Source organism: Ambystoma mexicanum, chromosome 11, assembly GCF_040938575.1.
Source record: "Ambystoma mexicanum isolate Mex_15411 chromosome 11, UKY_AmexF1_1, whole genome shotgun sequence".
Classification (NCBI taxonomy): domain Eukaryota; kingdom Metazoa; phylum Chordata; class Amphibia; order Caudata; family Ambystomatidae; genus Ambystoma; species Ambystoma mexicanum.
In genome coordinates this window covers 298,317-311,241 of record NC_090934.1, presented here as the reverse complement: position 1 = coordinate 311,241, position 12,925 = coordinate 298,317, and positions in this window count along the sequence as shown.

Genomic DNA, 12,925 nt, shown 5'->3' with positions numbered 1-12,925 from the left:
AAATCACTCCTACTCCACTGGAGTTACTAACTGCTATTTCAAAAGCACCAGAAGCAAAGGGGAAACCCAAGTCTTCTAAGAAGAAACCCACAGAAAGCAATCCAGTGCTTCCAACCAGGAAATCTCCTAGGTTGTCCAAAATGACACCTGTGAGGCTGAGAGTGAGGTACAACCCTGTGTGGTTGAACTAGAACCTAGGACTCAGATCTAGTAGAAGGCCAGGAACTCATTGGAGATCTTGGCCCTGTGGACCATCCTGAGCTGCAGTCTTTACTGGTAGAAGGTGGCCCCAACAGGTCATACTTCAGTAGGGGACAAAGAGAATGTCCAACTCTGGAAGGTCTTCGCCACCAGGCAGCTTCTCAGCTTGAAGTGCAAGAGCCTGGGAAGTATAGGTTACACTGGGAAGATGGCCTCTTCTATAGTGAACCGACAGAGTCAACCCCTGGAGACTACAAAAGACTTGTAGTGCCCCAAGAGAACAGACTCCAATTCTTGCAACTAGCCCACGAGATACCTTTGGCTGGTCATTTGAGTTTCAAGAAGACCAAGGAAAGGCTCTCTCTCTACTTTTATTGGCCTAAAATGGGGGCTGAGTTATATAAGTATTGCAAAAGTTGCCACACCTGCCAAACGTCTGGTAAGAGTGGCTCCAAGAATGTGGCACCCTTAGTGCCTCTCCCTGTGGTGGGAGTACCATTTGAAAGGGTAGGGATCAACCTTGTTGGTCCCCTTGACCCTCCAACATCTTCAGGCAACCGGTTTATACTTGTTGTAGTAGACCATGCTGCTAGGTACCCTGAAGCAATTCCTATGAGGACTGTCACAGCTCAGGCTGTGGCTAAGGCCCTCCTTGGTATTTTTACCAGGGTTGGGTTTTATAAGGAGGTAACATCCGACAGGGGTCACATTTTATGTCCCACTACATGAAGGCCATGTGGAAAAAGTGTGGAGTTACCTACAAGTTCTCAACAGCATACCACCCTCAGACAAATGAGTTGGTAGAAAGGTTCAACAGAACCATGAAGAGCATGATAGGAGCTTTAGAGGACCCTCTTAAGATAAAGTGGGATCTTCTACTGCCATGCCTTCTCTTTGCATGTAGAGAAGTCCCTCTGGAGGGAGTGGGCTACAGTCCCTTTGAACTTCTCTAAGGCCATCCGGTCAGAGGTCCATTGGCCCTGATCAAGGAGGGGTTGGAGAGTGTTCCTTCCCCCACACCAGTCAGATTCTCTGACTATGTGATAGGACTCGAAAGGAAAATGTCACACATGATGGCTGAAGAAAGTAATAACTTGAAAGCAGGTCAGGCTCTGGTGATGCATTGGCATGACCAGAAGGCCAACATGATCGAGTGTGCTCAAGACCAGCTAGTTCTTGTTATGGTACCGACAAGGCAGAGGGCCTTGCAGGACAAATGGATGGGACCCTTCAAGATTGTGGGGAAATTTGGAGAGGTGAACTATCTGGTGGACGTAGGCAATCCTAAGGAGGCTCCTAGAGTCTTTCACACCAAGCGTCTAAAAGCTTATGTCTCAAGACCAGAACTGGGAGCTTTGCTTCTAGAGCAGGAGGAGAGTGAACCTCTACCTGACCTCCTCAGAGGCAAACCTTTAGATGAGAAAGTAGAAGGAGTTAATCTCTCTTCTAACCTGACACCTGAACAACAGGAGGAGTGCAAAGTTTTGTTAAATCAATTTGCCCCTCTGTTTTCTCTAGAACCAGGCTTGACCCCTTGGGGCAAACATGATATTAATACTGGTGACTGTTTACCTGTCAAAATCAGGGGTTACAGGATGTCAGAAAATGTAAGAACCCACATCAAAGGAGAGGTGAACAAGATGCTTGATCTCAGGGTAATAGAGCTCTCTACTAGTCCGTGGTCTAGCCCAGTTGTGTTAGTACCAAAGGCAGGATCCAAGGAGTTGAGATTCTGCGTGGACTATAGAGCCCTAAATGCAGTCACTAAGACTGATGCCCATCCTTTGCCAATGACAGATGAGCTGGTGGATAGACTTGGTTCACCCAAGTTCCTCAGCACCTTTGACATTACGTCAAGCTATTGGCAAATAGCAGTGACTGACCATGCCAAGGAGAAAACTGCATTCTCCACCCCAGTTGGCTTATACCAGTTTAAGGTTATGCCTTTTGGACTGAAGAATGTACCTGCTACATTCCAAAGAATGGTTAATTAGGTTCTGAATAGGATGGAGGGCTTCTGCATGGCATACTTGGATGACATTGCAGTGTTCAGCCCTACTTGGAAAGAACATGTTGACCACCTAGGATATGTTTTGCAGGCTCTGGAACAGGCCCATCTGACCATAAAGGTAAGCAAATGTCAAATTGGTCAGAGTAAAGTGGTCTACCTTGGGCATGAGGTAGGAGGAGGTGAAATAAGGCCTTTGCTCAGCAAGATTGAAGCTGTGCAAAAGTGGACAACACCTTCTACTCAAACCCAAATGAGAGCCTTTTTAGGCCTCACTGGGTATTACAGGAAATTCATTGAGAAGTTTGGATCTATAGCTTCTCATCTGAATGTAATCTCCTCTCCAGAATTCCCTAAAAAGGTCAAATGGAATGAAGAGTGCAATCAGGCCTTTGAAAGTCTGAAGAAAGCCCTTCGTCAAGCTCCAGTTCTCAGAGCTCCTGAATACCACCAACCCTTCATTGTGCAAACAGATGCTTCCAATATAGGTATAGGTGCAGTCCTCAGTCAACTGGATGAGAAAGGTAGGAAGCACCCCATTTGCTTCATCAGTAGGAAACTGAAGGAACCTGAAACAAGGTGGGCAGCTATTGAGAGAAAATGTTTTGCCATTGTGTGGTCTTTGAAGAAGTTTAGACCATACTTGTATGGATCTACTTTCATCATTCAAACTGACCACCAACCCTTGAGATGGATAATGCAAATGAAAGGGGAAAACCCAAAACTGCTAAAATGGCCAATCTGCCTCCAAAGGTTTGATTTTACCATTGAGCACAGGTCAGGATGTCACCACCAAAATGCTGATGGTCTCTCTAGGATGTTTATAACCGACTAGAGGTAAGAGACTCATCCAGGAGTGGATTAGATCCTCCTGTCACTTAGTCTGGGGGCGGGGGTGTGGGGAGGGCGTGAATTTTCATTCTATGGCTAATTTCCCTTACCTACAGAGTCCCCCAGCAGCTTTGCTGGATTTCAAGGGTTTGTTTTTTTCTCCTGCTAAGAGTGTGACCTGTTTTTTCCCACTCTTAGGCAAATTTGCTACGTGTGTTCTAGGCTATTTTTTGTGTTTAATGTCTATGGGGTTTATCTCACCCTCATAGGAACCATCTTTATTCACATGTGTTACACAGCACCCTCCGTGCAGTGACACAGGGGTGTCGTAGCGACCCCCAAACATAGACTCCATACCCTGGGACTGACTACTGTCTCCCAGGGCATGTAAAGTCCCCATTGACTTTACTAGTCACTCTTTATGAACAAAACCAGTACAAACCATCTTACTATGGAGGTGCTGGCAAGGGTTAATAGTGTTTCCCTTATGTTCATTTTCGAGAGGGTACCGTACAGTCCCTCTCTCAAAAGTTTCTGGCTGGTGGCAGTGGTTACTACCGAAAATATTGGACCGCAAATATTTCCCTATGGGATTTTCCCATTGTTCGATACTACCACATTTACTGACAGCCTCTAATATACCGCCGGGTAATTCTTTTATTAACTTTACTCCGGTAGGTTTTATTTGCCAGAACTTTTATATAAATTCTTTCTCGTGTCTTTCTATACGATCCTAACCCAGGTCGGGGATCCTTTGTTCGTCCTTTTGGTGGGCTTCTGCAAAGAAGCCCTCCTTTCGGCGCCACTGAGTCTGGGGTGGGTCCACTGTGTGGGAGGGGGAGTAGGACCCCTGGACAGGGTTGCCTCAGCAACCCATGTCGCTCTCTGCCCTGATAGGCTGGAGGGTCTCCCTCCAGGATGACCACTCCACTGTGTGAGTGACAGCTAGGCCGTATGAATGGGGATCTTTTTGCATAAAAGCAGGATCCTGAGGAATGGAAGAGCAAGACGTCGCCACTGGAAATAAGAAGCCGAAGAGGAGAGAAGCCAAAGACATCTGCATCAACTGAACCACCGGTGAAGCCCTGCTTCAGCGTCTCACCACTTTTCTCCACACGACGAGAGAAGATCTTCCTCTGCAAGAGCCTTCTTCCCTTGAACTTGTGGGGCCAACCAGTTTGCCAATCGCCTTCCTGTACCTGCCTTGGTCGAATCGACAGTGCCCTGCACTCGGAGACCGGATAGCCAGGCACCCGTCCACCATGACCGCGATTTAAAGGAACTTACCTTTTACTTTGTTTGGCAGCACCGCGGCTGGTTCCATCCCTGGGCAGTGCAGTAACTCGAGCCTTCCACCACGACGAGAGCCTCTCTTCCTCTGCTGGATCTCCCGAACTGCAGGAACTGCCAGGAACAACCACCACCGCAGGAGCCTCTTCTACATTTTAAGGTACTTTGTTCCACCAGGCCTCCCTTTTCGTTTGGTACCGCTAAAGGTGTTTTAAATCCTTCACCTACCTGCTGGGTTGGCCGCCCCTATCATCTAACACTGTCTTTCACCTTCTGCAACCACCTTTTCGAATCGTTTAACAACGACTTGACTGCAGCTACAAGAACATTTTGCTCCTGGGCTCTCTGCCCTGTACCACTGACTCTGGCACAGGCCTATTGACTCTGGCTGAATCTGTTACAACTGCCTTCTCTAGATTGCTTCTCACCTAGAAATGTGTTGGTGCACCTAACTCTTATAACCACCTTTTCAGTCCCACTTTTTAAACTTGTGAAGTGCCATTTTGCTTGGTTTTCATTTAAGTATTCTACATGCTAAAGTATTGCAGTGTCTAAACTTGTTCACAAACTTAGGGGGAAGTGTTACTAGGGTGCTTAAGAATATATTCCTGTATGACTTGTTCTTTCCCTCCCTTGTGAGAAATTGATAGAGTGCCATTTGTGTTTGGTTTTCACTGTGCCGTTTTGCTCAGTTTTCACTCTAACTCAAACTTGTCTATAATTTTACCTGGGAGTTGTGCATAATTTTCTTGACTGATTTTTAACTTGCTTTAATAACTGTGATTAATGTGTTGAACTAGAAGATTGTAAAATAAATATATATTCTTTTTAATACAAAGCTTTGGTCAGTGTTTCCTTGTGCCATAGTATTGTAGTCCTATTGTGTAAACCCTGAATACTGCTCATCTCCCTCTTGAGATAAGTCTGACTGCTTAGCCACAGCTACCAACTAAATCTTTGTGGTACAGACTGATACCAAAGGGGATGTTATTGCTCATACCTGCAGTCTTAATCTTCTGTAGTGCTCCCCAAGGGAACTGCACAGGATTCTGCCTAACATGCATCTAGGTTGGAGCAAACACACCAAGTGACTACAAATTACCAGTTGGGAATTGTTGCAGACAATTAACACTACAATAAAGGGATTGAACGCAATTAGAGAAGAGATTAGAGCTATAAGACTCATGACTCTTCAGAACAGATACGTCCTGGATATGATTACAGCAATGAAAGGAGGTGTTTGTGCAAAAATCGGAGAATCACGTTGTACATGTTTACCTTCTCATGATAACGAGAATGGAATCTTGACAGAGGCCGTAGACATGCTGATGAAGCTCCATGGCCAGATGATAGATGAAGTGGAAAACATTGCTGATGACAGCTGGTTTGGATAACTCTTCTCTTGGGTTCCACAATGGATGGCAGATATGTTCAAGTTTCTTGGAGCCCTGATCATGTTGGATTTTGTGTGATTAAAATATTAATCTCACAATTTAAGTACACAGCAAAGAAAGCCATAGGGATGAAGAATATGAATCGATGTTGAATCAGGATGGCAGCTCAAAGATCTGACAGATGAAGAAATCAGAGACTTTGTGAAGGCCAGTGTCCATGCACCTGAGAGGACAACGTTTCTGTATCCAAAGAATCTCAAGCAATATGTGGGAAGATGGATCTACTGTAGTCCAAGTGGACAATGTAGTCTCATGACCTGGAGCATAGATGAACATGTGAACACGTGTAATTCCCCCACCCTTCCAACCCCACTTACCTTCTTCTCTTTAGTTTTTCGGTTGGCGGACGTGTTGGGAACACAAGTGTTTCCAGCGCGTCCGTTCCCAATGGCTGCCATGGAAAGTGAAAACAGACTCTGTTTGCCCTTCCCTGGTGGCCATTTTCTCAGTCATTTTTGTTTTTCTGTTCTGAAACGCTGCAGCATTTCGGGACAGAAAAAACTGCTTTAGTACCCCGGTCTCGCAGATCTTGCAGGCCGGGGAACTAATAGCAGGATGCCTGAAGGGAGTCATAAAGATATGGGTTCCAAAGAAGCTTTTCTTAAGGCCAAGATGTCTGGATGTAAAGGATAATGTGAGATGTGAATCACCCAGAGGGGAGAGTGTAGAAGAGAAGCCAAGTACCCCCATCTCAACCGCCCCACCCCTTTTACCTGTATGCTGGAAACCAGAGTATGTGACATACACAGAACAGTTGAATCGACAAAGAGCAGAGTATGGACTCTGTCCAGTATCAGTGAAAGTGCCAGTACCTAAGAGAACCTGGGAGGCAAGGTACCCATTAAGGAAGCCGTATCTGCATACAAGAAAATATGATGGCCATTTGAATGAAATCCCTGAAGAAGCAAAGCCAATAAGCGGCATGGATGAATGTTATTTCACTAACCATTGTCAGTATATGTCACACAGAGCTGAAGATGACGTACCTAGAAGAGATGCAGTGACCAATGAATACAGACATTTTATAAGGCATCAAGAAATTATCAAGGATAAGTGATATCTTGGGATCAAGGTGAAGAAGCTTATGCTACAGAAACAGATGAAGATATCAAGTTATTTTACATATGTACAAATGCAAAAGAAACGCAAGCAGCAAAGTAATCGTGAAGCTAGCTTTAAGCTTATAGTAAATAGATTGTGGCAAGCGCCGACATATACATATATAGGAATGAGAGAACTATGGATGCTTCCACTAACGTATTATAGCAGGTTGGACAGTAGTAAAAAAGGCCTAATTTTCAGTGTGTTACAGTTAAAAATTAAATTGAATTATATGTGAATTTCAGAAGGTGAGGCTGGACGAGCTAAAGAAGCCAGGGTCTTCTCAAACTGGAGTGAACTGAATTGGATACAAAATCATGTGAAAGAACAAGACTCCTGTTCAGAAGGCATGAAAATAACAAGGAAGACGTCAGAGGCTTATTAAAAAATATTAGTACCCGGCAACAGAAATCAGAATGAAAGTACCATTATGATTGGCCCTCGCCGGGGCATTACCCGGCTGGGAATCCCTCGGATCCCACTCCTTTGTCCCCGGCGGGGTAGTGGCAGACCCTCAGCCAATGAGGAGGCTTGAAACGGGGTCATCCCCGCTCCGAGCCTCCACACGGCTGGAGACTTCCATTGTCCCCCCTGGAGACCCAGAAATGATTTTAAGAAAAAGTCATAATTCCCCCACCCTTCCAACCCCACTTACCTTCTTCTCTTTAGTTTTTCGGTTGGCGGACGCGTTGGGAACACAAGTGTTTCCAGCGCGTCCGTTCCCAATGGCTGCCATGGAAAGTGAAAACAGACTCTGTTTGCCCTTCCCTGGTGGCCATTTTCTCAGTCATTTTTGTTTTTCTGTTCTGAAACGCTGCAGCATTTCGGGACAGAAAAAACTGCTTTAGTACCCCGGTCTCGCAGATCTTGCAGGCCGGGGAACTAATAGCAATATGCCCCTCGCAGTAGGGGCATTACCGAGTTAGGTAATGCCCCGGGCCTTCGTTAAGGCCCTCGCAGGGCATATTGCTTAAATATTAAATGCACAAAAAGGCTTGACTCCATGGTCGCCAGTCACATGGAAGCATGAAGTTGGATGAACGAGATGGTCACACCTACGCACGGAGGCAGACTGTGCTTCGCACTCGCTAAATTTCCCAGAGCTAAGAACACTCTCAAGGAGGAGCTTCAAAAGCATAATTGACAGTAGACCACTGAGGTGATGATAGATTGATATGATAATTGGTGGGGGTGCTGTCAGTTCACATGCATGATTCCGGACTACTAAGACTCTTGTACCTCCCGCCCCATGGGTTAGTTTCCATCCTTCTGCCTACCCTTTCTATTCCCCTCATTGACTTTCACTCTTCCCTCTACTAGATTCAACTGGTCTCCCTGTACACTATCAAATGCTCTAGGCTCAGCGCCTGCCTCTATCTCTTACCTCATTTCTTCCACCAATGTAGCCTTAACATTACAATTTGGGTTGTTTCTGAAAGTCAAATTTGGGTGTGTCTTGTAACTGCAATTTGGGTTGTTCTGAAAGTCAAATTTGGGTGTGTCTTGTAACTGCAATTTGGGTTGTTCTGAAAGTCAAATTTGGGTGTGTCTTGTAACTGCAATTAGGGTTGTTCTGAAAGTCAAATTTGGGTGTCTTGTAACTGCAATTTGTGTTGTTTCTGAAAGTCAAATTTGGGTGTGTTTTGTAACTGCAATTTGGGTTGGTTTTGAAAGTCAGATTTGGGTGTGTCTTGTAACTGCAATTTGGGTTGTTCTGAAAGTCGAATTTGGGTGTGTTTTGTAACTGCAATTTGGGTTGGTTCTGCAAGTCAAATTTGGGTGTGTTTTGTAACTGCAATTTGGGTTGGTTATGAAAGTCAAATTTGGGTGTGTTTTCCACATCATTTCAGATCCTAAATTGTAACCTGCTAGCCCAGTGACTGTTCCTTACTGCTTCTCTTGCATTTTTATCCCACTGCCTCCTCTCTCTACTCACTCATGGCGTTATATATCTCTCCTATCTACTCCAACTGCTTCTCTATCAATTATCCTTCCCTTCTCACTTAGTCTGGTAAGAAGAAATTAAAAAAGGATATCTTCAAACCCAGGTCTCCCCATCGCCGATACCTATTCTAGTGCCTCTGCCAGACAAACCTTCACTGACATTCTCTTTTTCGTTCCTTCACCTGATCTATGGACCCCTCATATGATCTCTGTGCTTTGTCCTGTCTCCTCCTCTCCCATTAATGGTGGCACCCGCTGGGAAGTCCTCATTGCTTTCTTTGACTCCACCAGAGTCATCATTAATCTCTACCTAAGTGGCACTGTCATGGTGCAAGGAACTCAGGCTAATCTCCTACTCTTTGATAGACGGTTCCCTCGCCTCATTAATTTCCTCTCATCTCCTGCTGTCCCCTCCTCTCCCCCCCTTGGCTACCTTGCCCTCTCTCTCCTCCTCCTCTGCCCCTTCTAGGGCTCTTTCTCCTCCGCACGGCATACCTCTGATCTGTACCCCTCCCCAAAAGGTCTTTAAAGCTGGCAACCTTCTTCATCTCGCCACTCTTAACTCTCCCTCAACTGTCAAACATTCATCTGACATCTGCCACCTCCTCGAAGAACTGACCTTGATGTACTCAGTCTCCCCGAGACATGGTTCACGGCCAGCTCTGTCACGTGTTTTGACACTCTCCTCTCTGACGTTCTACAAGATCCTCTCTGCTCCCAGATCCAACCGGCCTAGCGGGGGTGTAGCACTGATCTACCCTGAGTGGATTCCAGCCTCTTTCATCCCTACTCAGACTTACTCTTCTTTCGAATGCCTTGTCTGCAGGCTCTCTCTCTCTCCTAGCCACTCTCTCACTGTTTCTACTCTCTACCGGCCCCCTGGTCAAATTACTTCTTTTCTCTCTGAGTGGGCAGTCCTCTCTTCCTCCCTCCTGGCCTCAACCACTCAACTCCTCCTCATTGGTGACCTCAATATCCATCTGGATTCTACCCATTCTTAATCTGTGCTCTTTCACGACCTCTGCGATTCTCTTTCCCTCTCCATCCTCCCCTCTGGCCCGACTCACTCTGCCAGTCACACACTTGATGTCTTGATCTCCTCTGGCCTCCACCTCTCCATCCCTCTGACTACTCCTCTCTCCTCGAGTGACCACTGACTCCTCTCCTCCCATCTCTCACTCTCCTCCCCCCAAGCCAAGCCTACCCCAACACTGCCACCTACCTTCTCGGACATCTGGCCCATGAAGCGCGTGTCAGTTGTGGCTTTCGCTGCCACCTTCTCTCCCCCCTCGTCCTCTGCTGACTCACACCCGGACACAGCCCTGTCCCTTCTCTACTCTTCTATTTCTGATACTCTTGATTCTCTTGCCCCTGTCATGAGGATCTGTTTGAAGTCCAAAGCCAAGTGCAATTCCTGGTGTGACTCTGACCTAGCTATACTTAAACGTAAGTGTAAGGCGGCTGAGAGGAAATAGAGGGCTTCTTGTTCATCCTCTGACAAACTGGCCTGCCACCTGGTCCAAAGGCAATACAGACTCTCTGTCTGCAACAAGAAGAGAGTCCACATTCAAGCCCGTGTCTCTGCAGCATCTAAAAACTCGGCTGAACTCTAAAATCTGCAAGGAGCTGGCCAACCCTGCTGCAGTCTCCACCCCCCTCTCACCTCCCAGGCTCTTTGCAATGCCCTTGCCGCTCACTTTATCTCTAAAACCCAGGACATCTTGTCCACCGTCTCCTCCGCTGCCCCTCCTCTCCCCTCTCTGTCTCTGCTTGCTGTCCCTCCACCAGCCACCCCACCCTCCTTCTCCTCCTTTCCTTTTTTATCCCCTGGTGAGGTCGCTAGACAAGTCCGATCTATGAAAGCCTCATCAAAACAAGTTCATCCCTGCTCCTCTAAAACCATTACGGACCACATTGATATTCTTGCTGCGGCCCTTGCTGATTTCTGCAACCTCTCCTTTGCCTCTGGATCTTTCCCCTCACCCTGAAGCACTCCATTGTGCATCCTCTGCTCAACAAACCCACAGCCGATCCTTCTTGTCCGGGTACTATTGCCCAAATTCCATTACTCCGTTTTTGGGTAAACACCTGGAAAAGCTGGCCATCTCTCAGCTAAACCTTCATTCCAATTCTGTTGGCTCTCTCCATGACCACCAATCTGGCATCAGAGCTGCCAGAAGCACGGAAACTGCTCTCCTGAACATCTGTGAAGATCTGCTCTCCAACCTTGACTCTAACATTCCCTCTGTCCTTATCCTACTTGATCTCTCCTCTGCCTTTGACACGGTCAACCACACCACCCTGCTCAACCGTCTCTGTGACAACCTGGGTATCACTGATCAGGCTCTGGCCGGGCTGACCTCTTTCCTCTCTGATCGACCCTCCCAGGTACAACTTGGGTCCTTCCTTTCATCAATCTCCCTCTCTACCTGTGGTGTTCCCCAGGGGTCTAACCTCTCGCCCTAGCTTTTCAACCAATACCTGGCAGCTCTCACCTACTGCATTTCCATTTTCTGTTCAAACTTCCAGTGCTATGCTGATGACACTAAACTCATTTTCAGGCTGCCCTCGGCCACCACCTCTCCGTCCCTCATTTCTGATTGCCCAATTGCCATTCAAATTGATGTACTGCCAACGATCTTTGTCTAAATGCCAATAAGACTCAGATCCTCCTCATCGGTACACCTTCACCATCCTTTCCCCTTACTCTCTGGCTGGCCTACCTTGGCCCTTCTACCCCCACCTGCGAGGCCAAGAACCTCAGCTTCATCTTTGACTCCACACTTTCCTTCTCCGCACACATCTCTGATGTCTCTAAAAGCTCAAACTTCTTACTCCACCTCCTCAGAGGTATTCTGCCTTTCCTCTCCTTCCACCAGAAGCTCACTGTCTCTCAAGCTCTGGTTCTCTCCAGGTTGGACTACTGTAACAGCCTCTTTCTAAATCTACCTGCCTCCACTCTCTGCCCTCTACAACTAATCCAGAACAGGACTGCGAGACTTGTCCTTGGCCCTGGGATTGTATCTCTCCAGCTTTGAAATCCCTTCATTGGCTCCCAGTGGATGCAAGGATTAAATTTAAAACCCTCTGCATTGTCCACAAGGCTTTCTGGGGCCTGGGTCCAAAATACCTTCAACTAACCCTCCGCAAATACCTCCCCTCTCGAGCCCTTCGCTCCTCTACCTCTAACTCCCACAGGGTCAGTCGGTTTTCAAAGAAACGAGCTGGGGGCAGATCTCTGTCTTCGGCTGAGGCCTCCCTTTGGAACAGCCTACCAGCCACCTTGAAACCTGAGGAGAACCATCTCCGGTATCGGAAGCACCTCAAGACCTTCCTCTTCGCTTCCGCCTTTGCCCCTCTTCTCCCCTGCTGACCTGTTTTCTCTCTTGGCACTGTGCACCTGGACACCCTCTGTCCTTCGGTCCCAGTTACTTGCTCACCCTGCCTCCCTCCTGCACTGCCTCCGGGCCTCCCATTGCACTGGGTTCTGTATCTGTACCCATACAGTCCCCCACTCTTCCTCTGCACTTATCAGATATACCCTATCTGACTAATCTTGCACTTACCACTTGCTGGCTGCACTACCACTTTTTTATTGCCTGTATTTATTCATTTATTTAACTTATTATTTTCTCTCATCTGTTCTGCACTTTGCACTTCTCCCACTTACATGCACTTTCCCCCTTTTCCCTTCTCCATGCACTTGCGCGTTCTTAATGTCACTGGGCCTAGTAAGATCGTTGTCTTTATTTTTTGTTTTGCCTTGTTCCCCTCCCTTTGTTTGGTCGCTCTCTGAAACACTTGTGTACGAGCGCGATATGAATAAAATATCCTATCATATCATAAGGCGACCTCTCCAGCACTTGGATGGCCAGCCCGTTTGCTGCTAACGTAGGGGGGAAAGTACTGAAGGAGGGTGGAGTGCCAACCACTTGTAGAGGACCTGCAAATTTAGGGGTCCTATAGTTGTGCAAACCAATGGGACATTGTGTATTTAGTGACATTCATAGTGGTCATTTTTAGGGGAGGGCTTAGTTGCCCCACCTGATGTTAAGTAACCAATCACATAGTTACACTTTTTTAGACTTGTATGGAT